Source organism: Sciurus vulgaris, assembly GCF_902686455.1.
Source record: "Sciurus vulgaris genome assembly, chromosome: 11".
NCBI lineage: Eukaryota > Metazoa > Chordata > Mammalia > Rodentia > Sciuridae > Sciurus > Sciurus vulgaris.
The window spans coordinates 56287675-56315560 of NC_136472.1; the positions used below are offsets into that span (position 1 = coordinate 56287675).

At 31.5% G+C, this 27886-nt stretch overlaps 1 protein-coding gene across 47 annotated transcripts in view; it reads left to right on the forward strand.

Annotated features, from left to right (window-relative positions):
- The window catches only part of SOX6 (SRY-box transcription factor 6), a 551842-nt gene that overhangs the window by 270704 nt on the left and 253252 nt on the right, over window positions 1–27886 (forward strand). The window lies entirely within an intron of this gene.

Consider the following 27886-nt stretch of genomic DNA (forward strand, 5'->3'; position numbering starts at 1 on the left):
CCCCTTTTTTGGATCCTAGACATTAACATGATTTATGATCACTCTCAGTATGTTGTAGATAAGCTTTCCAAAGAGCCAGATTACCACCTTACTTATAAATCCCCTTTCCACAAAAAGGTTTTAAGTTTACATTGAAGGATATAATTAATGTTTCTTATACTACTATATAAACAGCATTAATTAGTGGCAATTTCTTTTGATGTCCTCAAACATATTCCAGCTGAATATATGCTTTCAGTTCTTTGTCCCCCCCCCACCCCACGCAGGTTTGAGAATCTATCTCAGTTAAGATGATACTTTTTTTTTTTCCCTGAGCTATGGTTTCACTAATCTTGTTTGAATGGGCTATTAAATCTCTGTTACACTCATAATATATACTAATAAGTAGTATAGATTTCTCACTTCGTATTCCAGATGATCTGTCCATAAGCAGGATGTTAAACATCTGTAGTTTAAGCCTCTGGGACTAACAAATGCATTAATGCCAGAAAGAAATGTGGCCTGGACAATAAGGTCACAGACCATGTGGTAAAAAAGCATCCCCAATATTATCAAGCCTGAACATACTTTTCATTGTTAATCCTTCCATTTTCATAAAGGCAAAGAATATAATAGACTTAAGTTGTAATCATTTACAGTACATGTTTATTACATTAATACTCACAAATACAAAATCCCATTTGTGTTATAATTTTCTCAGCTGATATTTTGAAGTCATTTAAAATATCCTCCTACATACCTCACAGCAGCATTCTCTTAGCCATTAATTTACCTCAGAAAATAATGTCAAAAAGTGTCTGTTTATTGATCAGATTCTCCTTTTGTCTCTTGATTTTGTGGCAAATGTAGGTCATAAATTATGGTAAAGAACTCAGTTTAAATAGCATTTTAGGATAGAATCATTAGAATTAAGAACACCCTACTGACTTAAAAAAAAAAAACAACAACTAAAACTAATGTTATATTTTGGAAGGTGGGTTTGTTTGTTTATTCATCCTTTCATTCATCCATTTATTTTCCATCTACCCATTTATTATTTATTTATTTACTCATTCCATTGAGTAGAGTATTACTTATTGAGCCACGTAAAAGAAAACAGCATCATGTGTCTACCAGACACTGTGAGTACTCATATTATATCTAGAAATCTATAGAAAAATGAGAAGAAGTTTATAAATTGCCTACTGAAGAAAATATCGATTCTATACCATTCCCCAATTTCGCCCCAAAGCTCTGACAGCAGTGAACCCCGTTTACTAAATATGGACATTCTATTTATAGAAATATTCATATTTTTATTGGTGGCCAAAGCACTGCTTATAGGAAAACCTACAGGTGACTAATAGGAGTTGCTCACTAAGTGGAATAATGAATAGTATTAGGTGTCAATTAAATCAAGCTTCCCCGAGGTGCAGGTGCTCCACAATGTACTGACACATTTCAAGTAGCAGTGCCACTTCACCCATGCATATGAACAAGCACATTTGCATATTAAAAAGCTGAAAATTATTTAACTGAAGCAAAAGTCTTTTAGAGATGATGGAGGTTATTAAAACTGTTGACAAGAAAGAAGGTAATTGCCTGAAAATGAGAGATGACATTCTGCTATACACAGGGAACGTTGTTTTTGTTGTATTGTGCAGCAGTGCCTGGGTGTATAACCTATTACATTGAGATTGCTCCTATGCAATTAGACCCTTTTTGTCCTCACTTCAATAAGGCTATGATTATGAAGGATTGAAGAACACTTGGCATATTGAATGTCTGTTGTTTTTATAACTTCGTCAGAAATGACAAAACACGTTTTGTGTCCTGTTTTTTCTTTGTAGGCTTATTGATTCTGTGATTATAATATTCATAAAAGACAATGTGTTCATGGTTGAACACTCTGTCATTTATACAGGTTTTATTTTTTCTGTCTCAGCATAGTATTTGTTTGAATGCCAAGGTGTTAGTCATAAGATGAGCAGATTTTTTAAAGTAAAAGATGAATAGGTGAGAAGTTTATCATGCTAATAATCCCAAATATTACTATTAAAAGTGTCATAAAATTGGATGATTTCATAAGTTTCAGATGGAAATAATTCACCAACTAAGAAAACTTGAAAGCTATTTTATTTTCTCTTTGATTATGAGCTGTATATTTTCACTCCAATTTTTGAGATCTTATGCTTTAGTTGTGTTTGTCAGAAGAAGTGGAGATTCATGGCCCTAGAGTGAGGCACTTTCTTGATACTGTAAGAGGCAGTGCATCTGGGTTGACTTGTTCTATTCTGTAGGTAGTAACTAAAACAAGTACAGTGAATGTGGCAATTGAAACTGAAACATGGCAAATCATTGCAGGTGTAGGAAATCTAAGGTTTTATGCTTTATTAAAATTATGCTTGTTAAAAGACTTTATATCTAATCACCCTAATTAGGTTTCAGCTCCCAGCAGAGTCATTGTGGTAATGTGTGAAGTCCATTTCCATCATTGTAGTCTTTCCTTGAAGATGAGCATTAGTGTTCTTTGGGACATAGCCATCATAGCATATTCTACTGGACGTCAGGCTTATGATAAATCCCATTTTCCTGTTGGGCCAATGAGCTTCTGCTTTTATTTCTTATATGGATTTAAATCTAAGACTGTTTGTCAGACACAGAATTGATAGATTCTGAAAAAACCCAAATGTACCCAGAAAGTTTTGTAGGGGGTTTGTCATTTATGTGCTTTCATTCTTTGATTTGGATATATCTGGGTTTTAGTAAATTAAGAGGCACACCTAGGGTTTTTTGTTAGTAACCGTCTAGTGATTTATCTAATCTGACATGTTCATTTCTCTAAGTTGAAAAGGGAAAATGTCTTTAGGCATAGCAATCTGACTCTTGATTAAAAAGATAAAAGTAAGATACCCCAGTTCTTTTCGAACTCACATTATTTACTGCCTGCTAAAAACCTTAGCTATTTAAAAAATGAAAATCCTAATATAGTCATGCTCAAAGAGTAGAAGGTAGAAGCCCCATAAGTATGCCAAACTTGTCAGTTAACTTCATATACACAGATCTTGTCCCATATCCTGCACCTCAATTTCCATTCACACAATCCTGTTATGTGAAACTAAATTATTTTTATTTTAATAACTGTTAGTTCATCTTGTTAAAATATTGAGAATAAATGTAACCATACTTCATGACTGATTTTAGTAGAAGTAATAATTGGTTTTAATCATATAATTAATTAATATAATCTTTTTCTTGTTTAACTAAAATTTGTTTTAATTTTTTTAAAAAGTGTTTTCTAGATGTTGATGGACCTTTATTTTATTATTTATATATGGTGCTGAGAATCAAACCCAGTGCCTCATACATGCTAGGCAAGTGCTCTACCACTGCACCACAACCCCAGATCCTGTTTTAAATTTTGTTGTTTGTTTTTGTGCCACTATTTTATTTTTTTCTCAGTTAAGTCTATTAATATGAAAATACTCAGTGCTTGGAATTCATTGCAATATTTGATCTGATGTTTAAATACCCGTGCATTTGTGAGTTGGAATTTTAAAAAAGCAAAATCAAAAGTTAGCTTTTATTTTAATTTGTGAAGACTTATACGTTGAATATATTCATGTGAAATATGACTTAATAGAGAATGAGAGCTAAATACAAGACAAATTAAAATCTTGAACCTCTGAATTTGTTGTGGGAAACAAAGTATTATGTAAAACACCATCATGTAGCACTACTGGGTTATCCAAGTTACACTTACTGAAGGCTGAATTTATGAAAATTCACTGCTTGGTAAACCACTGATAAATCCTTATAGGCTTACATATAACACATACCCATAAATGCTTCTTAAAATAATTAATGGAAGCATCTTACTAAAAGGCATATAGGAATGTAGTAATGTTTGTAATTTCTTCAATTTGAAGAAAATTTTAGCTTTTGATCATATATTCTTTCTCCACTTTGATATACACTACTGATAACTACTTTTCTTACACTCAGTATAATGTCCAAATAAACAGACACAAGCCTATGAACCATTCTGTTGTGAACCTGAGAATGGTAAAAATGGGACTGAAAAGCACATCATAAAGCAGATGCATGAGGCCCTGTGAACAGAAATTTAATAAAGGGTAGGATAACTATAAATTCAAATACATTTATAGACCATCTCTTAGCATAATCTGAAACTGATCAAGAATTTGGAGAAATTGGATATGATGGGAAGGTAATCTTCTGAATCAGGAACATTCCCAGGGAATATTGGATCTTTGGGAAATTGCACTGGACTTCTACCTTTTCTTTACACTCTCTCCTGAACTTTTTTTTTTCCAAGTAAAATCTGGTTAATGAATAGACAGTATACCCATGAAGTATGAAAGGCAATATGAAACCTGAAAGGTATATATAAAGATAGGAGACACAATTATTAGGAAGCTTGATTCTGTACCCTGCCCTCTTTTATAATGCAGATCCAATGTGCATGAGCTTAAAGACATTTAAAATTTGTTGGCAATACATCTTTCTTCTTTCCTGTTCACTACTTTAAAATGAATGGGAACTCACGAGCCCCTGATAGTACTCAAGATGCTATAAACTTCTGTGTGTGAACTCAAGTATATAATGCTTTATTTTGTATAAGGGATACACCAGAAAAATCTCTGGTTCTCAGTTTGTTAGATTAATAATGGTCTAATTGTACATAATTATTTACAGTTCTCAAAGGGCTTTCACAAGCGTAATTTGAGTTTTTTAAAAGTTTTGAGTGAGAGGAAGGGCAAATATTATTCTTATGCTATTCTAGAAGCAAGGAAATTAAAGATTAATGTATTCAACAGCTAGCAAATGAGGAGCCGAAGTAAAAATTTACGTCACTTGATACTTACTTTATTGTTCTTTGTGTTCTCTACGTTGCCATTCAACATGATAAGTATGGTGTCCAGGTGGAGTAGTTGGGTGTGATGGGGCCCTCTGTTCAAGGTGCTTGAGTTACAGACTCATCTAATTAGGACTGCATAAATGCAGTTGGTCTGTGCTTTATTTGACCATTGTTAATTTATCTTCAGGGTGAGATGTTCTTTTAGGGCAGCAATAGTCAGTTGGAGTGTTGCGGGGGGGTGGGCAGGAGGGATATAGAGATAGGTATAGAGATTAAGAGAAGAGACTGAGAGAAAGAGATAGTAAATAAAGCATGTCCCCTTGCTTACTGATGCTTAATCACATAAGTTATTATTTTCTCTTGAGTGATTCATTTCATCAGAACAAGTTTAACTTTCAGAGATCCATTTACATGACCATATGTAAATGATAGCACCAAGAAAGTATATTTTTGTGTTGCTCGAAAAACTGTCAAATTTGTTGTTTTTCTTGTATTTTTCATATTAATCTTTTTTCTATTAAAAATCATCTTTTATTGAAGAAAAATTTTCAAACCTACACAAAAGTGGAGAGAATGGTATGATGACCCCTTTATGGACCTATTGTCCAACTTCAAAAGTTATCATTATTTCATCCATCCGACCACTTTTTATTTGATTCAAGTTTAATTTTAAAGATGTAAATTTAAAAGTGTCAACATATAGAAAATACTAAAATAGGCACCCAAATTTATGACACCATTATTTAACTTACATTATTTTTTTTATGTCAAACGTGAACATGAGGCTATGATAATTAAAAGATCAAAATAGGCACAAGGCACATATACTATGAAGAGTATATTAAAAGCATTTTGTAATTTCTTAGTGTATGCCTGCTAGCATTTCTTATAAAAAAGGCAGCACTATGCATAACCATTCATGTGACTCATAAATACTTCCTAAACATATTGGTCATCATTTAAATAATATTTTAGTTAATATTACAAATGTTTTAGATAAGGAATTTGGACTTGTATATGTGTCGTAGGGATGTCCTAGAGTATTCCTGTTCTTCTTGGTATCTACTAACAATTTCTTGCTGTCAGGTGTGCCAGTTGGGAAGTCATGATGGTGATTAAAACTTCATTAGACTTTTGTGTCTGTGATTGCTTGCTTCATCATTAGGTCAAGCTGCATTTATCCCAGTATATGCTGAAATGCTTTTATCTAGCACTTCACTTGGAAAATCATTGTGGACCCTGGAAGTTTGTGAAAGGTATTTTCTTGTGAAAAAAGGAAATACTCTCCAGAAGCACTAAATATGACAATGACTGGACATTCACATTATTTGTCTTTAAAAACTATTATATTAACCTATATTTCAATAAATACAGTTGCTTGAATTTGTATTTTTACCTTGAAACAATATGCCCTGACATTTTACAAGGCATATAACAGAAAATGATTTATGTTCTTTTTCTATGCCAAAATTTTATTTACTTGAGAAACTCTAAGAATGAAAAATTCAAATAAATGGACATGATTTTTGAGAGTTGATTAGAAAACTCATTTTTTCCATGCCTACTGAAAATATTTACAAAAACTTTAGGTAATTGTCCAGTCATAGCAGATCAGTATAGGTAATATAATTGAATAAGTTTTTATTGATTCAGGATCAGACAGCATCTCATAAGTATCAACAAGTCTTTATGATCATAATATGATACAGAATGATGAAATGTGTAGACAACTGTATGATTTGGTCATTCATTTGTTCACAAATATTTACTGAGCTACTGTTGCATGTTAGGGACAGTGTCAGTCACTGGAAAGTTGAACACTCTACATTTTAAAATTTCTTTTTGAGATATTATTTTTTAATAATTATTATTTTTTAATAATTATTATTTTCTACCAGTTAACTATAAAAATTCCAGTTAGTTAGTCATTTTTATATTTGTTGTTGTCTAGTGAAAGTCATTAATTTTGTTTCTCATATTTAATGAAAGAAAACTGACTGATATATTTCATTATAATCAAGTTAGCTTCACTTGACTGCACTTACCCTCCCAAACAAACCTAGAAATAGTTTACTTCACATAACAAATTATGCTTTATAATCTAATTTTCAATTGCATTATATGCTAGGTTTTTTTTAAGCATATGAAATATGTAGCAGTCATAATTAAGAAGAGGGTGTTTATAGAGTTTAGGACAACATTTCATTGTTTTTTGAAAAGCATTGAAAATACTCAAAAAATTAAGTAAACACTGAGATAGGTGTATGGAATAAAATTTTGAATAAAATACTACTTTACCAGAAGAGGAACACAAGGGAAATGGTAGGGGATAAGTTTAGTATGGATGTAGGGGCAGACCAATGCACATGAGTTTTCTAGAGCAACTGTACTTCCTCTACCACAGTACTTCTAACAGTTTATAATTATCTAATTATGTGCCTGTATTCCCTTCTAAACAGAAACTCAACTACGGTGGGCACCTTATTGGTTTAATTCACCTTTTTCTTTCCCAAAACTAGCATATAGCATGAAACATAGGAGATAATCAATAAATATGTTGGGTGAATGAATGTAAAGAACTGTTTTAATATAAAATGGTAAGTTCTATAATAGAAGTATGAATAAGGGGGGGAAATAAAACAGAGTACAGGAGAAACCAAATGGATTTAAAGTGTATACATTTGAAAATATTTCTTTAACTAGATACAGTTAAAACTAGTTTTATTTGTATTCTCTCAGAAAACTTTTTTAGTATATTTTTGTCTATTGACAAATAACAATGATATTTTCAAATTCTTAAATAATTTCTGAAGCAATACAAACTAAATTATGTTCAATATCAAATAAACTAAATTCTGTAAAAATTAATAACCTGTGTGCTATAAAAATAGTATATATGTTAATTAGATTATTTGATTAGCATGAACACCCTGTTCTTTACTACTGTAGATACCAAAGGCAGTTTGGTAGACTTAGAGAGGGGATATCAGTAGTTTTAGGTAATTAGAGTTAACATTTTAGTGTTGAAAATAACACTTCTTTTTTTATTAAATATTAGCCTAAGATAAAAGAAGTATTCCATCTAATTATTAAGTGTAAGCACATTATTTAAATATCAGGATTATGCTAGCTTTATGAAGTGAATAATTATAATTGAACTTGGTTGTATTTTATATTTTTCAGCAAATCTCCCTTTTACTATATTAGGATACTTTAGAAATTTTAAATCATAGCCGTTTAAAGAAGAATTACATGAATGTAGAGGACTTTTTTTTTTTAAGCTGTAATTTTAGAACACTATCACCTTTGAATGGAATTTCCTTTTTGGCCTACCAAGAATATATGGCAAATATAATCACTCTTGTTACAGGTCTGCTTGTGTCATTTACTTGAATGAGCTATGCAGTGCTTCATAGAGTTAAACCAGAATAAAAAAATATTTTGAACAAATTTTATCAGCTTTAATTGAAATAAAGTTAAAGCCACACAAATAATTTTTAGTGTTTTTAGAAAGGGTCTTATATTATTCTTGTATATTTATGTATGTGTGTGTTTCTGATCAGTTTAGTAAATTATGGTGTAAAGAAAATTGTTTTATATTAAACTGTCTAGAGGTTCTCTTTTTCAGTTATTTCAAAATAATGCATTGTTTCACCGTTTAAGCATTTTAGCCTTGGGCACTTTTTATTATGCAACACAAAATCATCACTTCTTCTTACAAAATGTATCCAGAATTTCATTCAGTGTTTTTGATGTATTTCTATTTGAGTAGTTTTAGTCAAATTTATTTTTAAAAAGTAGGTTGTCTTATTTTTGTTTATGAATTGTTTATAGGTAATAAAAGTTGTCTGTTTCTTGCATGAATACTATAGAATAATCTAGTACCTGCAATTTGGTTTGGATTTTGCCAATTGATAGGAACCAAGTGGTATCAAAATAGATGTTTTCATTTTGACTTTGATCCTAAGCAAAGTCATACATATACATTTATATATCACAGGTTTCTCTTTCTCTTTCCTTTCTCTTGTACGTGTTTATAAACACCAAATTTTGATTTTGCCATTTTAATACGGGTAATTTTTAGAATTATATTTGATATCATGCCAAAATATATATGTATGTGTGCATGCATATATAATCAGACTTCATGTAGTATGAGTATTCATTTTCGGAAAGTGGCTCAAGAATACCTGTAATTTTCATATCTGATAAAGTATTAATGAATTACCAAAATGTAGTTTTTTTGGCATATACATGGTGTGATAATTTAGTTTGCAAATTTTTTAACTTCAAAATTTATACTTTTTGCTATGGTCTAAATAAAAATAATCCATGTTTTAATAATAATATATTTTTATAGTGACAAATAGACTTTCAAAAACTGCTAGGATTCAAAGGTTTTTATTATGGAAATATATTGTTCTCACTGAAATTTAAAAAAAGAAGTTTTGATACTCTTGTCTTATGGTCATTAGCTGAAGTAGTTTCCACATTTATTTGTGAACTTTATAAATATATAAGGAATTCAGATATGAAATATATATATCATTTTTAAGAATTGGGTTTTATCTAAAGGAAATAACCATTATGATTACTTTAAAAAAAAACTCTTGCTACTTTAATATTATCAAACACTTTATTTAGTATTGGATAAGGTTTATGATACCTAGAGATAATAGTTTTAGTGATTTGCATTTGTTGTTTTGACTTTCCAAAATGTTTCTTCTTTCTTAAAATATTACAATAATGAAGCAATTGATTAAGATAGTCTCTAAGAAAATGAAAATTTTGGTGATGAATTTTGAGAAAAAAAACATTTTTCCTTTAGAACTTGAATAGTAGGCAGTTTTTGTCCTGGGAAATTAATTTCTAGAAGATAGTCATTTTAAAATAAAGTATCAAAGCAATTATAGCCCATCAGTTTGATAGAGTTACTTACCATATTCATGAAAATCTTGTATTAGTACCTACTCTACAATAATTCCTTATGCAATGTTGCAAAAGGTAAGCTGTAAGCATATTTTTAAAAATGAACTTTGATTCTAGAAAATCTAGCAGTTTATAGAAGAAAAGTAAAACAAACAAATGTCTGTACTACTTTCTGACAAAGACTGGTTGGCATAGTTTCATTATCCTTTTATCAAAAACAGATGCTCTATTATCCTCTTAAAAAATTGAGTGAAAGAGTTATTTGGTTGTATCTCCTCACCTCAATGAAAGGGGTAGATGTGTTTCATGAATACATGTATTGCTGTGAAATAAATACATAAAGATATTTCTCCTAAAATTGTTGGTTAAGATTCCAGAGATAAGGCATCTTAAATTTTTTTCTTGTAACTTCTGAGCATGATTTTATGCCCTATATTTACTAATCTGTAGTGTCCTTTTTGGCATAAGGTGTTTATATGTATAAAAATTAACATGCAGGTAAGTTATAATATATAAGATATAGAGAAGTTATATATATGTTATTGCAGATCCATAAGTTTTCTATATAATTACACAGTACATTTTATATTTAACACATAACATATATAAAACTTCTCTATATATTTTATAATATATTTTATAATATATATTTTATAATATATTTTATATATTTTATAACTTCCATGTGTGCTAATGTTTATATTTATGTATGCATATAACTCAGTGAAAATGCACATGACTTTTCTGGAATCTAGAAAAAGGAATTTGTGTAAATGTTGTATATTCTTGGGAAAGTCATTTAGCTTCCCTTAATGTCACGATCTTGTGAGGTTATTGTCACTTCATTGTCATTTAATTAACAGATTAAATTAAGGTTAAATAATAGAATGTTTGGAAATCACTTGTCTGACCTAGTATTCTATTACCAGATAGTCATATGGAATCTGAGCATTTAGTATAGTTACCACAGGGTCTACTAAAAATGTATATAATTGATGACTAAGAATAAAGTTTTGGTGTGTTTGGAGAACTTGTTTACATCGTTTTTGTAAGTTGTAATATTGTCTGAGAAATACAGTAGTAAAAAATCACATGTATCTATATTATGTATGTGTGTGTGTGTATGAAGATTGCTCATCTTGTAGGAAAAAGATGTATCTTTATCAGTAATTCATATTTCTTTCATTCAAATCTGTAATTAAATTAACATAAAAAATCTGCATAGAACTTCTGGTCTCTGCTACTTGGAGAGTGAGAACATGCGGTAGCAGTGGGAAACCTACAATAGAAGGAAATGTCAAAAGTTATGAATTGTGACCTGGGTACAAAGGCTTCCAGACTCTAGAGGCTGAGGCAGGAGGATCTCAAGTTTGAGACTAACCTCAACAACTTAGTGAGACCCTGTCTCCAAGAAAATACAAAGAGAAGGCGCTGGGAACATGACTCAGTGGTTAAGTGCCTCTGGGTTCAATCCCTAGTTTAAAAAAAAAATTCGATTTGTCAACATTAGGCACCTTGGATCTATTTTTTTTTTTTTTAACAAGATGTTTATCCTGTTACTATTAATGTTTTAGACTTTGATACTTGGAAACATCTTTGGAAAGTCAGATATTGAGTGAAGAAAAGAGGTATCTTTGTTTAACTCTTATTAGATAGTAGCAAAAAGTCATTTTATCTTCTTTTCTCTCCATCTCTCTGTTGGGAGCTTATACTTTTGAATTGTAGGGATGATCTGAATCAATGATAATTAAACTGACCTGTTATAATTTCAGAGTACATTTTGTTATGACTGAAAATGGATTTGGTTTTTATCAATCTGTAGTACTTGAATGATAGAAGGACAGTTAAGGAAAAGGAACTTATTGAAATAGTATGTTAATGCTGTCTCTCTTTTAGGCAATTAAGAACAGATGAGACACACTTGCATACAAACACACACATGCCTGTGACACCTCTCTTTGGTTTTAAACGCGCATCTCCAGAACATAAAGAAGTCAATTTTATAGAAGATACATGATCCCTTTTCAATACTAGTCTGATCAGTCACTTGGTGAGAAAGTAGCTCAGGGTCTACAGGGAAACAAAACAATTTCATTTGGGGTTTTAAGCAAGTCATTGTTTCATTTGGAAAATGTGAAATCGGTGAATGGGCTTGTTCTCTTTGTAGAGGATTACAATAACACACGGAAGCTTATGAGTGCTTCTGACAGATGTGTTGGCGGTTTGCCACAAAGCTAAGGGTGCGGCTCTGACTGACAACTTGCAATTATATTATGATGAATGGTTCTGATGTGTGTTCAAGAGAAAACCACTTTCTAGAAAGTGAAAGTCATACATACGGTTCCTATAAAAAATCAGCTCAAATAAAGTATTTTAACTTTCTATTTTATATTAGCATTTTGGTGGGCTAATCCATTTGAGTGCTCCTCCTCTTACAAAGACCTTTGGATTTGATAAATCAAGGACCAAATCCAGATTTTTATAGGGAAAATGAATTTGCTACTATTTTGGTGGCATCAGAATTACTTTATCTGCATTTTTGACGAAACTGACATCTCTGAGGAAATCTTTAACTCTTACACAGACACTTAAAACATATGCACATGTCCATGGTGTAGCTACTATTAGAGTCTAACTTCAGAAAGAAATTGCTCTCTTTTGATCAAGTCACTTTTTGATAAGTTTTTCAGTTTCAGTCAACACTGAAAGACATGTTCAAATACCATATGAAGACTGAAGTTTTGAGTCATTTTGAAATTGTCTTTACTCTTTTCTGATTTATTTATCTTAAAAAGTGTAGGTATGCATCTGAATGTAGATTTTTCAAGAGTTAGTATGCTTCTAATATTTTATAATATGCCTAGCATTAGTTAATGACAAAGCTAAAATGTAGAAAATATGTATGAACTAAACCAATATTTTCTCCATGATATTTTTTTATTTTTAATTTTTTTATTTGTTCTAATTAGTTATACCTTGAAAATAATATGTATTCTTTAATTGTTGGGTGCAAAATTCTACGTATGCTTATTAGATAAATATGTTATTCATGTTGTTCAAATATTCTGTATTTTTAGCAATCTTTTGTCTAATTCTACCTGTCACCCAAAATGGTTTATTAAAAATAATTTCCAGTTTACAATAAAAAAGGGAAATGATTTTCAAAAATTAAATCAAATAAAATGTAAAATTAGTGTTTAAGTGTATTTTATTACACAAAACTTAAATCATGCAACTTTTAACTTATTTTGAAAATGTAAGCTTCTCTCTGATTTTCTGAGAAGTCTAAGGTATGATATTCTTGAAGTTAGGCAAGGAACTTCTAATAAAAATATTTTAGTTAGCAATATTATAATTGATACAATTAAAAAACATGCTAAATTTAACATATGAAAAATTACAGCCAAACTATTCAGATAGTCATATAAAAGGAAGGCATGAAATACTATTACTTTCAAAAGATTGTGTTAAGGCTGGAGAAAGAGGGATTATTGATTAACCCTAAATTTCTCAGATTTATTTTATTACTTTACCTTGCACAGATTAAAATCAGTTCCTATAAAAGTTTCAAATAATCCAAAAACAGATTTCTGAGGAGTTTAATTTACTTTAGTTCTCAGTTTTATAATATCTAGTTTTTGTTCTTCAGATTTGTTTTTCTCTAATACCCTTTGTAACCCTTAGGGTGTGCCAAATGTAGTATCCCCCCACCGGCCCCAGTACTCTCAACTTGATATTGCTGCTCTTGGACCCTAAATCCGTGTGCATGATTTAATTTTTACCTGGAAGAGGAGTGTTCATCAACCTTTTGCAGGTACAAGTTAAGACCTGTTAAAAACTTGGCATCTAAGCTATGAGCTCTGAGTAATATCTTCCACTGTATAGTTTTGATCAGATGAAGTGTGTGTTTGTGGGAAGAAAGTAGATTGTATTATTTTATGTTTGTACCCAGGTCATAATTATTGTAGTAGTTATAGAATAATAAACTCATTAGGCAATTATGTCTTGTTGAGATATTTGAAACATTGTTAATTTTTAACTTGAAAACTCTTGGGTAGATAATAATAGATTTCATTTGGGATATTTTATTTAAATGGAAGGTACCTGGAATAAGTTGCATTTTTCTTTGCTTAATTTTTTAAAATCCTTTTACATTTTAATAAGCTAGCTTAAACAGTAGTAGAAAAAGAGGAATGTCCATCTTTTCTCTTATGTGGTTGTATTGAGGTATCTAAAAATTTCATGTAAATTGTGTAAAACTTGCCTGGATTGCTCCATTATTGATCTTATAACTGATTTTTTTTTTTTTTTTTTTGTCTGTGACATTTATCAGATACTTTCTATAATACCAGGCACAACTGGTTAAGCACTTTTTATACATGATCTTATTTAAAAGTATTCCCAATAACCTGATTGTGTAGATACTGTCTTCACTTGTGAATGATAAAATTCGCTTAATCAAGGCTATAAAGTTAATAATTGGCAGAACCTGAATTTGAAATCATGTTGAGTAACTGCAAACACAATGTGATTAAGTATTTGCTACATAGTAAGCTATAAGGAAAACTGACTGTGGAGTGAGGTTCTATATCTCCCTTCCCCCAGCAAGGAGGACAGGAATAGAAATGAATGTGGGATTTTCTTTCTTCACCCCAGATCCAAAGAAGCTTTGGATCCTTTGGAGCAGTGGCAGGCTGAGGGATAAATGGAAGGTAGGTAGCTGATGGAGAGGATTTACCTTTTGTTAAGTACTTGCAGGAGAGGCCAGACTTAATTTAAGCAGCACATTTTTTCTTTCTTTCTTTCTTTCTTTTTTTTTTATTGTATTATCTACTTATTTCTAAGAGAATCTGATCACAAAGTGTCTCAGTAATAACAAAATACCATAGACTGGGTCACTTAAACAACAGAAATTTATTTTTCACAGCTCTGAAGGCTGTGAAGTCCAAGATCAAGGTGTTGGCTAATTTGGTTCCTAGTGAGAGCTCTCTTCCTAACTTACAGATGGCTGTCTACTCCCTTCTTCTTCCCATGGCAAGGGATAAGAAGGTATAAGGGTGAGAGAGGTAAAAGGGAGCTCTCTGTTATCTCTTCTTATAAGGGCACTACTGCCATTATGAGGACCTTACTTTCATAATTTCATCTGAAACAAATTAACTCTGAGAGCCCACCCCCATCCCTAAGTACCATCATCATCTGGGCATTAGAGTTTCAACAGTTTGGGGGGAACATTGTTTACTCCATAGCACATGATCCTCTTATGCCCCCTAAGTACTTTACCTTAGAGCAAACATTCTTTGGTGACAATATCATTTAGTTTCTCCCTGTAAAGTGTTCATTGATGGTAGGTATGATGAACATTTTATGTCTTAGATCAAACTGTTTACCAGGAAATTTCACTGTATGAAAGAAGCTCAGTGTTTCTCATATGTTATCTCACGTAATTTTTGCATATGAGGAACTTGTGGTTCAGTTATAATTCTGGTGGTGTAATTCAGTGGTAAAACTTCTATTTAGGAATGCTTTAGGCCACATATCAATAATAAATGAGAGCAAACAAAACATAATACCCAACACATTGTAGCTTCAAGAAATGGATGTTTAATTTTATCACATAACTAAAAGTCTGGAGGTGAGTGGTTTATGGTGTTAGTACAGGAGGTTAACAATGTTAGGATTTGGTCTGCATCTTCAAATTTCCTTGATTATAAATTAGTCACATTTGCCCCACATTCTAACAGAGGTAGCAGAAGAAAATGTATGACAGAACCACCATTTCATGTGTTCCTCTTTTAGGGATGGGAGACTCAAGGTAAGAAAGTCTTCCCAGAAGTACCAACACAGACTTCCTCCTATGTCTCATTGTCTAGAACCAGGTCATATGGTTCTAGTTACTACAAGGAGACTAATAAAGTAGCTGTTTTGTTTTTAATAGCTTCTCTAGTGGAAAGCAGTTGAGAGAGAAAGGGATTTGGGGTGACTTTTGAATTGCCAACTAGTACAGTCTCTTACACAAATACAATTCTTGGTTAGGTCTTTTGAATTAATTTTCATCTCTGTCAGAGTCCTTAACTTTGCTGAGGGAGGACGTCCACATATTTTTGCAAATATGAGGAATTACATTTTTATATCTGCTTAGGAAGAATTTTGAATGACATTTACAGAAAAGAATAGAAATACATTTGGTAGACATCAATTAGTGTTTAAGAAAACAGGTTCTGGAGTAAGACTATCAGTTTGAATGCTGTTTCTACTACATATTAGCTGTCTGATATTGAAGAAGTTTGTTACCTTCTCTGGCCTCTTCCCACAGACTTATAAATATCAATACAATTTACACATTTAAAGTACTTAATTTGTATTATCAAGAACACAAGCAATAATAAGTGTTGGCGTGGATGTGGGGAAAAAGGCACCCATGCATTGCCGGGGAAGATATATAATAGTGCAGCCACTCTGGAAAGCAGTATGGAGAGTCCTCAGAAAACTTGGAATGGACCCACCAGTTGACCCAGTTATCCCACTCCTCGGTTTATACCCAAAGGACTTAAAATCAGTATACTACAGTAATATACCCACATCAATGTTTATATCTGCTCAATTTACAATAGCTATACTGTGGAAACAACCTAGATGCCCTTCAATAGATGAATGGATAAAGAAACTGTGGTATATATACACAATGCAATATTATTCAGTCATAAAGAAGAATAAAATTATGACATTTGCGGTAAATGAATGGAGTTGGAGATTATCCTTCTAAGTGAAATAAGCCAATCCCCAAAAACCAAAGGCTGAATGTTTTCTCTGATAAATGGATGATGATACATAATGGGAGAGTGCATAAGAAAAGAATGGAGGAACTTTGGATTGTGTAGAGGGAAATGAGGGGGAGGGGGCAGGGAAAGGAAAGATAGTGGACTGAGACAGACATGATTACCCTACGTGCATGTATGATTACACGAATGGTGTGAATCTACATTGTGTAGAACCATAGAAGTGAAAAGTTGTACCCCATTTGTGTGAATGAATGAAAATGCAGTCTGCAAAAATAAAAAAAGTGCTTAATTTAATGCATATCAAATAATATTAAGTGCAATTATATGAAAAACTAAAACTGTTAGTAATTATTAGTGCTATGGATTGAAAGAGAATGAATAACTCCCAAGAGAATATAAATTTTCATGAAGTACAATTTATATCCATTGTACTTTCCACCTTTGTAAGTCAACATCTAAGATAGTATTTGCTGTATATTCTGAAGAAAGCTAAGAGTGAACACAATGATTAAAAAATAAATTTAGACAAATCTTTAACAAATACAAAGACAAGCTTGGTTTCATTGTATAAGTTGCTACATTTCTCCAACTCTAATTTGGCATCTCTGGCTGTCCTTTCTAAAATGTACCATTCTCTGAAATATTCTTGCTCATTTCCCTTTGTCAAGCAGGTTCTTTGATCTTAGGTGATAGGAGGGAAAATATTTGATTAAAATATTTGATTAAAACACTTCAAAATAGATGATAATGATTAACTGGCTTAAATTCTCAAAGGAATAGGTGTTTTGTTCTAACAGTAAGTTTATAAATTGCAAAGAATATTTATTTTGTGGTACTATAAGGGGGATTTAAGAAAATGTATTAAAAATATCTTAAGTATAAAAAAAGAGATTGGTAGAGTGAACCCTGATATACCCATTACTAAGATTCTGGAATTTTCAAGATTTTGCCACTCTGTGTTCATTAGTTTCTCATTCACTTTTCTTTAATTTTTTTTCTGAAGTAATAGGGGGATTTAAAAAGTAAGACATAGCTTTCCAATGCCCTGCCTAGTCTATCTATACAACATTACACTTTCATGTTAGAATAAGGTGGTAGTTTGACAGTAAGAGCTGAAAGGTCAAATAAATACTCTATAAGCAATGACTTAGTAGAGGCTCCATATTGCTCCTGGGTTAGCTATAAAAAAATACTTAAGAATAAAGAAGGCTGTTTGTGACATTTGTATCACTTTGTTTACTAAAGATCATCTTTAGTTTTGAGTAACATGATGAGTAAAGCCCACTTAACCTTTTGTTTTTGAATTTAAATTCAGGAAAGTACAAAGTAGGGAATAATTATTTATATTCTTATCATCCCAAATTAAACGTGATCAATCTTTTGGTATATTTATTTGCTTTTAATCACTATTAGTTCTTTTATTACACCTCTTTTACTGGGTTTCATTTTCTCTTAATTGGCTCAATTTCATTGTTGAGACCCCTCTATACACATACATCAAAGGGGTTTAGGGGGATAATAGTCCCAACTTTCTATCACATTTGAGTCTGCCTACCTGCCTTTTATATTCATATGTGAATGACATATTTCTTTAGTATTATATGCTTTCTTCCTTCCAGGAGTTTTGTAGATGATTTGTCCTTATTTATTCTTTGCTTTTTTTTTTTTTTGTTTGTTTGTTTGTTTGGAAGTCTATAAGATAATTATTTCGCAGAGGTGAGAAGATAGTGGAGTAGTATTAGGGAGAATTCAGCTGAGGAAACTAGTGTCTTTTATTTGCAGGCTGAGCCATCTTTTCTGAGAGTTTTGACTTGCTTTATAGCATAAGGTCCTATCTGCCTAATTGTGAATGAATGGGTCAAGATCCACCATTCATGCAGGAGGATACTTTTTGGATCATTCCCCAGATGTTTTGTGTGGACCTAGAATTTTCATGTCTGTCAGACAAAAAAAGCCCTTGTTTACTCTATTTTTTCCCAGTTAATTTTTCTGCTATACTTCAGGTTAAAGGTGAAAAAGAACAAAATCTCATTCACTTTACTTTGAAATTTGCTTTGAAATAATTTGAAATTATTGATGATAATTCTTAGCATTTTATTGACGTACCCACATCATCTCTGTTTCTTTCCTTGGTTGCCAATTTTTGAGGTTTACTACATTTGTTATTTCAATTTTCTTGTTAGCAACTGTTGGTGAATTTTCCTCTGTATACTATGGTTCATTTAGTTATTAGTTGGGGAAGGAAAACTTGTGAACTAGTTTTGATGTGCCTTCACAATCAGAAATATGGCCCTTTTAATTTCTGATAGGAAGGTATATCCAGTACATCTGTGTAACATTTTCAGGAAGGATTTCTATTTGAACTATAAGACAACACTATCATCAATTCATGAGTGTCATTTTTTTTGTATCTCAAGGCCAGCATCTTTAGGGGCTTTACTCAAAACAACACTGAGGTAGATGGAGTGACAACCTTCCAATGGAGAGCTGAAAATATCATGAGAACAGGGAGTAATACAAGGTTTAGAAATGTGTATGGGAACTTAGTTTGATCTGATGAATTTAGCTCACTAAAAGTAAATTTTTATTTATATTTTGAGGCAATATTTTCTAGTTTACCATCAAAGTTTAAAATCAGTTTGCCTATTTTTCACATCTTTAACAAATAGCTATAATTATAAAATATTGATTGGTTTGAAATACTGACCAAATTACAAATTTTGTCAAATATTATGAAATAAAACTTTAATCCATAAAGAACAAACTTTTAAATTCTAATTATACTATGTATATAATATATATGTATGTGTATATATGTATATATACATAAACATATATGTATATATACATAAACATATATATGTATATATACATATACATATATACTTGGTATTCTGTTTTGAGATAATTTATTTTTGTTGTTCTGAATGTGGTAATGTGATTAAATGCAGTCCTGTATAAAGATCTTGTAGCAGAGAAGCTGAATGTGTTTAAAAGTAGTAATGGTTGATTGATTTATTATTTGTGAAGTGGGTAGATGATCAACTTTCTCTCCTTTTTTGGCTTCTATGTTCCTTGTCAGTTAATCCTGCCTAGAAGTGTCCTTATGGTAGTTTATTGTTTATGTCTTCTTTAAATAAGAGAGATTTATGATCTTGGGTAAGCAAAATTAAAAACATTGGTCATTAACAAAATTTAAAATATAAATCTATCAGCTGGAAATTAAAAGGAAAATTTAAACAATTTTTAGATAAAAGGGGTCTTATGATCTGAATGTTACATATTAAAAATTATAAATAAAACACTACATTTAAAAATCTTTGAATACATTTAAAATGGTGATCATAAAAGAATTTAATTTTATCAATATAATTCTTCTTATCAATAAAGATTAAAGAATGAAAATAAATTAATTAAATTCTAAGTTTAATAAATGAGAAAAAAATACCCATCAACAAACCAAAGGTAAGCACAAATAAATAAATAATAAAGATAAAAGCAGAAATGAATTCAGTAGAAAATTAAAAAATAGTTGGCCTAGTAATAAACTAAAATATATTTTATACAAAATAAATACATTAGCTAAATTGATCAACAAGTCAAATATGAAAGCATTGATACAGAAAATATCAACTAACAGATGTTAATAACAGTTAAAATATGGGAGATTATAAAAATCAAAAGATGCTATTTTTCAGACTTCCATGTGAACAAATTTGAAAACCATGATAATATAGATAATCTACTAGGAAAATAAAAATACCAAAATTTGACCCCATTAAAAATAGAAAGCATAAAAAGATAAATGTCTAAAGATAGAGAAATGTAGAGAATTATCACCTAGAAAAAGTATCAAGGATATACCCTACAAATAGCACTAGGCCCAGAAGTTTCACAAGGGAATGCTTTCAATTCTTCAAATACCAGATACTCTCGGTGCTCCATAAATCATTCTAGAGCATTAAAAATGGAGGGAAACTTCCTAGTCATTTTTATGAAGAAAATATGACATTATGCCTAGACTACTAAGACCACAAAAGTAAGTTACAGGCCAATTTCACTTATAAATATTGATGGAAAATATATAAAATATTATTAAATATAATCAAGCAGTTGTAAATATAATAGTAAATAAAATCATTTTATAATCAAAGATTATTCTATGAACAAGTGGGAATTATTCCAGTAATTCAGTCTTCATTATATTAGGAAATTCTTCAATAGAATATACCATATTAATGAAAAATGTCCTGGAATCATCTCTATTGATTTTGAAAAAGGATATTCAACATAATTTTGATAAATATGCTCAAAAAAGTATAAATTAATGGGCTCTTATTTTTGTTATCTTTGTATGTGTGTATAGTTGCTATTTTATCTATTTATATATATATGTTTGTATCATTTAGTTACATTAATAAATTACATTACTATTTCTAAATTTTTTATTATCCTAATCAGAAACTATATAATCAGTAAGCAGTAACTCCACATTCCCCCTCTTTCAACCTGTATGTGGTAACTTCTAATCTATTTTCTGTCTCTATGAATTTACCTTTTTTATATAGTGAATTCATGTATTACTTGTCCATATATTGAATGCCCTTTGTGTATGAATTATATTACCTGCCGTAATATTTTCAAGATTCATTCATGTTGTACCATATATCAGAATTTCAATCCTTTTTATGTATATTGTGTATTCTATTGTGTGCGTGTGTGTGTGTGTGTGTATCAGATTGTGTATCCATGCATTTGTTGATGGACACTTGGTTTGTTTTCATATGTGCATGTTGCAATATATATTGGTATACATGTATCTGTTTTTGAGTTCCTGTTTTCCATTTTTTTGGGGGAGGGTTATGTACCTAGTAATAGAATTGTTGGGTGATGTGGTAATTCCGTGTTTAAGTTTTTGAGTAAGTGCCAAATTGTTTTCTATAATGACTACCAGTTAACCTTCGCACCAGCAATGTATAGGGGCTCCAATTTCTCCACATTCTTAAAAATACTTACTTTTCTTTTCTTTCTCTTTTTTTCATTGATTATATCTATGCTAGTAGATGTGATGTCTCACTGTAGTATTGATTTACATTTCCCTAATGACTGGTAATGTTTAACATCTTTTTATGTGCTTCTTGGTTATTTGTAGGTCTCTAAGAGAAATGTCTGTTCTATGCCTTTGCTCATTTATAAGTTAGATTGTGTTTTTATTGTCAAATTGAAGGAATTCTTTATTTTTGTATTAAATCTTTGATATTGTGGACTCTTTATTAACATGATAAAATATATGTAGTCTCATCCTAAATGGGGAAACTTACAGAATAAGTACAGGCATTTTCATTAAGATCAGGAACAGGGCTAGGATGACCACCGTTACCACTATATTCAACATTGTTCAGGAGTATTAGCCAAAGCAATAGGACACGATATATAAATTGGAGACATCAGATTGGTAAAGGACCTTAAGAGGTAGAGTACCCTTCGGTTCAATTTCCAGTACCAAGAAATATATGTGTATATTGTATACACACACACACACACACACACACACACACACACACACACACGTGTATGTAACTTATTATATAAAATATATGTTACATATTATAACACAATATATAATATGTTATATAAACATAGTATATAACATTATATAATTAAATTATATATATATATATATATATATATTGCACACAACTGTCTTTTGTCCTATGTTGTTTTTAACGAAGAATCACCTATCATCATGTTTTTTTGTTTCTCAGTATATAATAAGCCTTTTGGAGAACTGATTTTCAGAAATGCTTTTTATTTCACAGTTCTTGGTGTAGTTTTCTTCATATTCTTGTGCTTAGAGTTCATTGGAATTCTTGATTTTGTAAGTTTACAGTTTTCATCAAATTTGAACAAATTTCAACCATTAATACCATCAATATTTTTTCTGCTTCTCTCTCCCTACCTTTGGGGTCTTTAATTATACATATATTAGGATGTTTGAAATTGTGTCACAAGTTCACCGATTCTCTGTTAATTTTTTCTGTTGTCTTAGCATTTAATTTTAGACAGTTTCCATTGCTGTTGACAAGATTAATTCTTTTTCTTCTGCAGTATTTAATTTGTCTTTAATCCAATCCAGTGTATTTTTCGGACATTTTGATTTTAATTTCTAAAAGTTAGATTTTTGTGTGTTTATATTTCATATGGCCATTTAACCTTTTAAATCTTTCCATGGTTTAGTTGAACATATAGAATATAGTTCTAACTACTATTTTAGTGTTTTTGTTAATTTTAATATCTGTGGTATTTTAATTTAGCTTCTATTGATTAATTTTTCTCTTTGTTAGAGTCATATTTTCTATTTGTTTGTATACCTCTATCTAGACATAATGAATTTCATCTTTTTGAGTATTCCTATAGATATTCTTAGGTCTTGTTCTGGAATCAAGTTCCTTAGAATCAGTTTGACCCTTTAGGGTCTTACTCTGAAACTTTATCAAGCAGAAGCAGGTGATGTTTACCTAGCCCAGACTAATTTAATCCCTCAACTGAGGTGAAGGTCTTCTGAATACTCCATAGTATGCCCCTTGAATTGAGAACTTTCCAGTGTGGACAGTGAAGATTGGAACTATCCCAAGGTCTTTATGAGTTACTGGAATTGTTCCCTCTAATTCTTTCAAGTAGTTATTTTCCTAGCTTTTTATAATGTTCTCACGTGTATGCACCAGTCACTACTCAGTACAATATTGAAGAGGTCCTTCTGCATATCTCTAGATGTCTCCCTGTGCAGTCCCTCCTTTTCGAATACTCTATTCTGTGAATTCTAGCCAACTTAGTCTCCATGAACTTTTAGTTTTAGCTCTTCATTCAGGAGAATAGGCAGCCTTCACTTGAGTTCTTCCCCATACCAGGCTGTAAACTGGGACTCACTCATTGTTTACTGTGTCTATTTATTTTTTATCTTTATTTTTTGGTACTTGGCATTGAGCTCAAGCATGTTTTACCACTGAGTTACATCCCCAGCCCTTTTTATTTTTGAGACAAAAATCATACTAAGTTGCTTAGGACCTCACTAATTTGCTGAGGCTGCCCTGAAACTTGGGATCCTCCTGCCTTAGCCTCCCAGGTTGCTAGGATTACAAGTGTACATCACTGCACCAGACTTGTTTACTGCCTCTAAAGGATTACTACCCATTATTTCCTGATGTCCAATCTTGAAACCTTCATTCATAAAATTTTTTTTTGTCTTGTTTTGTTTTTTAAGCAGGAGGGTAAATTCAGCCTCTACTTTGGCCAGAAGTGAAATGGGTAATACAAATAATGCAAGTTAAAACTATATTGAGATGGCAATTCTAACCACCAAATTATTAGAAATTTAAAATATGAGAAATTTAAAAATATGAAACATTTTTTTTGGGAAAGGTTGTGAAGAAAGAGACACTTATTTTGAGTGTAATGCAAATTGGCACAACTCTTTTGGAAGTAGATATCACAGAATCTCTCCAAGTACTTTCTTTTGACCCATCAGTCCCCTTCTGTGTATTTACCCTGAATTTATAACATTAAAAATTCAGCATACATATGAACAAAGCTATTGGCAGCATCATTACTTGTTATTGGAAACAACCTAAATATACATACCTAGGAGACAGATGCAATAAACTCTCATGGTTATGGAGTACTATGTAGCTATAAAAAATATTGAAGAAACTATAATCTGATACAGAGTTATTGCCAATGAAATCCAATGTGTATGTGGAAGAATATTTATAAAATAATATTTGGGGGAGAAAAAAGGGGAAATTAGAAAATATACTTTTATCTGTTCAACCATGAAGAAAGAAACAGTGGAAGGGTAAACAAGAAATTATTGAGACCAAATACCTAGAAATGATGGGTACAAATGGTGTAGAAATGATGGGGTTGGTGTGAACCGGGTAGAGTGAATGGAATGGTGGGGAGGTGACACCTGTGACTACTATTTTGTACATTTGTATCTTTTGGAACCATACTCTTATCTCATACTAAATGCACAAATGAGCATTTATGAATGAAGAACAAAAACAGATACAAACAGAAAAGAATTTAACTGTTATTTCAAATGACATAATCACATTGAAAGTGTGTAGGGTGGATAGAATGAACCTAAATAAACTTGGACTAGTATTTTTACACTACATTCTAAATCTAAAGAGTAAAATTTCTAAAAATGCACGTCCTTCAAAGAGAGGGACAGAGAGATAATATAAACTGTAATACAAGTGTGAACTGATAACATTTGAGGAATCTGGATGAAGGATATACATGAATTCTACTATTTTTACATTTTTTTGTTTGAAGTTTGTTTGAAAAAAAATTTTGATCATGAGTTTTTTATATGGAAAATGCCTTTCACTGATGAACATCCAAAAAAATTTCTAAGACTTATTTTTCCCAGTACTTATACCTATACTTACATTTTATTATATAATATATTCTGATATTCTGCAGTTACTGGAAATGCCAACTGTTCAGTGGCTGTTACTTGAAGACTTTTAGGAAATAAATATACAAACTTCCAGGTATTCATGGAGGAGGCCTTACTCTATATCTGATGAGCAGTTCACTTGAAGGTATATTAAGGATTCGTGACTCACAACAGTTTTTCACAATAGTTCCTCACAAAAATTTTGAATAAGAGGCATAGGGTGCTTTCCCTTTCTGTAGTACAATTGAAACTATAATAAGCTGAGTGTAATTGCTCTTGGAAATTTTGTTTTGGTTAGGAAGGCAATGGGAGTGATTAGGATGTAGTACTGTGATATAGAAGTTACACCTAGGAGAATTCTAGGGGTCCTTGGGAAACTATAAATCAGGATGAAATCAAGGCTATTGTTCTGTGTCATTTTAACTCTTATCAGAGGCTCCTTTAAGTTTGAAGCTCATCACCATCATTGTTATTATTAATATTTTTATTGCTGTTGTTGAAATAAACCCTCTGACCATCAAAATGCTTAGTTTACCTGCAAATGTTTAAGTTTTGAGTGTTGAGAATATCATATAAAGAAATAAGGCAGGTGAGTTTGAGAGAACAAAATCATCTGTCAGTAGATAGCTTGACAAGACTTGTATGAGGTTTGAGAATAGAGTAGCTGTTAAGAGTTAGCAGCTAATTGAAGTGGTTGATTTTCTATGTATGGAACTGTTATACAGGCCATGGGATCTTCTTTCTCAGCAACTAATTATGTTAGCATTCAGAATTCTTACATCAAACTCAGGAAAAACCTAAGAATTCTTCTCTGTACTTTGATCTTAATGCATCATTGATCTGACCCTAGGATGTTACTACAGTTTTCCTTCTTGTAGTGAGTCACAAAGGCAATTTATTGTGGTGAAAGCAAGACTGGTATATTTCAAAACATCTGTATGGAAAATCAGATTTCATGTGTAACAAGCACTATGTTATCCGGCTAATATAACTACTGTAAAGATGGCACAGCTACAGATAATATCATCCTTGTGACAGTAATGTTATGGTGTGGAGCTCTCTTTAAATATTACACTTTTGTTTGTAGCTATCAATGATTTACAGAACTTGCACTCTAAGACATTGTCTCTTACTTTTAAAGAGTGTACTTTTAGACTTGCTTTTCTGTTTTGTTTATTCAGTAAAAACACATATCATCTTAAGCTTCAGGCAGGCATCATAAGAGTGTTTCTGCCTATCTTGGTAGTTATTATCTCCCTTTCTTCACATCAGTATCTGGATTATGTTTACGTATTCTATTATCTTTCTCTACATACACTCAGGCCAGTCTTTGAATACTGACAACTGACTTATTTTCAGGGTTACATTGGTGATGTGTTTTGGTCAGGAAGGCAATGGAAGTGCCTTGCCATTTAGTGGTAAGAAATCATTAAGCACTCACGTTTGGTGCTTGTATAGAGCCCAGGCTCATAGGCATATGACATTATCAGCTTCTAATTTAGTTCATAGCTGAATTCCCTTTGAATACCACTAACTGTTGCCAAGTTTGAATAGAGAATTAAGAGGCACATGGAGTTCATCTTCAAGCTGTGCAGGGGGCTTTTGAAAGAGCTTTTGTGCTCGGTGTAATCAAGAGAACTGGTCAGTGTTTGAAATATTTGCAGAACAATACTTGGTTGGGGATTGTCATTTTTCATGTTCCCTCTCTAAATAATAAGGAAGGGGAATAAATTCAGATTTCATTCTTGCTTTCTGTGACTATAATATTCTTCCTTTTCAAAAGCATAATTTTAGCTTTTATTTTCCTTTTACTCAAAATGTAAGTGTTAAAAATGAAGCCAGGTTAAAATTGATTTAAAAAATTTGTGTTGAGGTAGAAGATTTAAAACTACTGGTGATTACTTAATTTCCTGCCTTAGTTCTGAAAGAAATGATTCTTTTAATAACTAATGGCCAGATCCAGCCAACACTGGATTTACAAGCTATCGTTCATTTGTAAGTCTTTTTTTTTTTCATTTAAAGGAAAGTATTCTGTTATTCAGAAAAACTGTACAAAACTCAAGGGTCAAGAATGTCCTCCAGAAGGAGACTTCTGTGGGGTGAGTGGCTTACAGTGTATCTTGAATCTGCCACCTCAAGAGTTCTCCTTGCCTTAGTTGTTTTCTCTTGGATCTCTACTACCATAGAACACTGAGACAAGAATCTGCGAAATCTTTCACAGTATTTTCTTAGGTGCTCTTAGCTGGTATATTTAAAAAGATATGAAACATATGGAAGAATAAAAGGTAAGTAATTATAGAAAATAAACATAAAATTAACATGTAGTGTGCAAAATACTGTTTCCTTCTTCTAAGGAGCCAAGTAAGGTTTACTGCATCCCAAATTCTTTTATTATGCATTCATTTTCATTGGTGCTAGATATTTTTATTTAATAATATTTGCTAATGGCTATGCTAGAGATTAAGGATATACCAGTGATCAAGATAGATGGGAGTCTTGGCCTCACAGAGCTCATGGTCTGATAGAGAGGCTAGATGGTGAAATAACTATAGTAAAGTATGACAAAAGTCATGATTTAGGTAGTTTACTATTTCAGTGGAGTCTTTTGAAGGCATCCGTGTGTAAATAAAGAACTTTTATATTGTGACTGAATGAGCGTAGTTGAATTAAAGGGAATGGTGGATGTGTCATGTGGAGGGAAGAGCACATAAAGGTCACAGACAGGAGAGAATTTAGCAGGAAGCAGCTGGTGCTTAGGAGGAAATGAAAGAATTTCACTATGACAAGATTATGGAGTAGAAGATAGAGAGTGGAGAATTTGGGGAAGAATGGCTAGGGAGATAAGTGGAATTT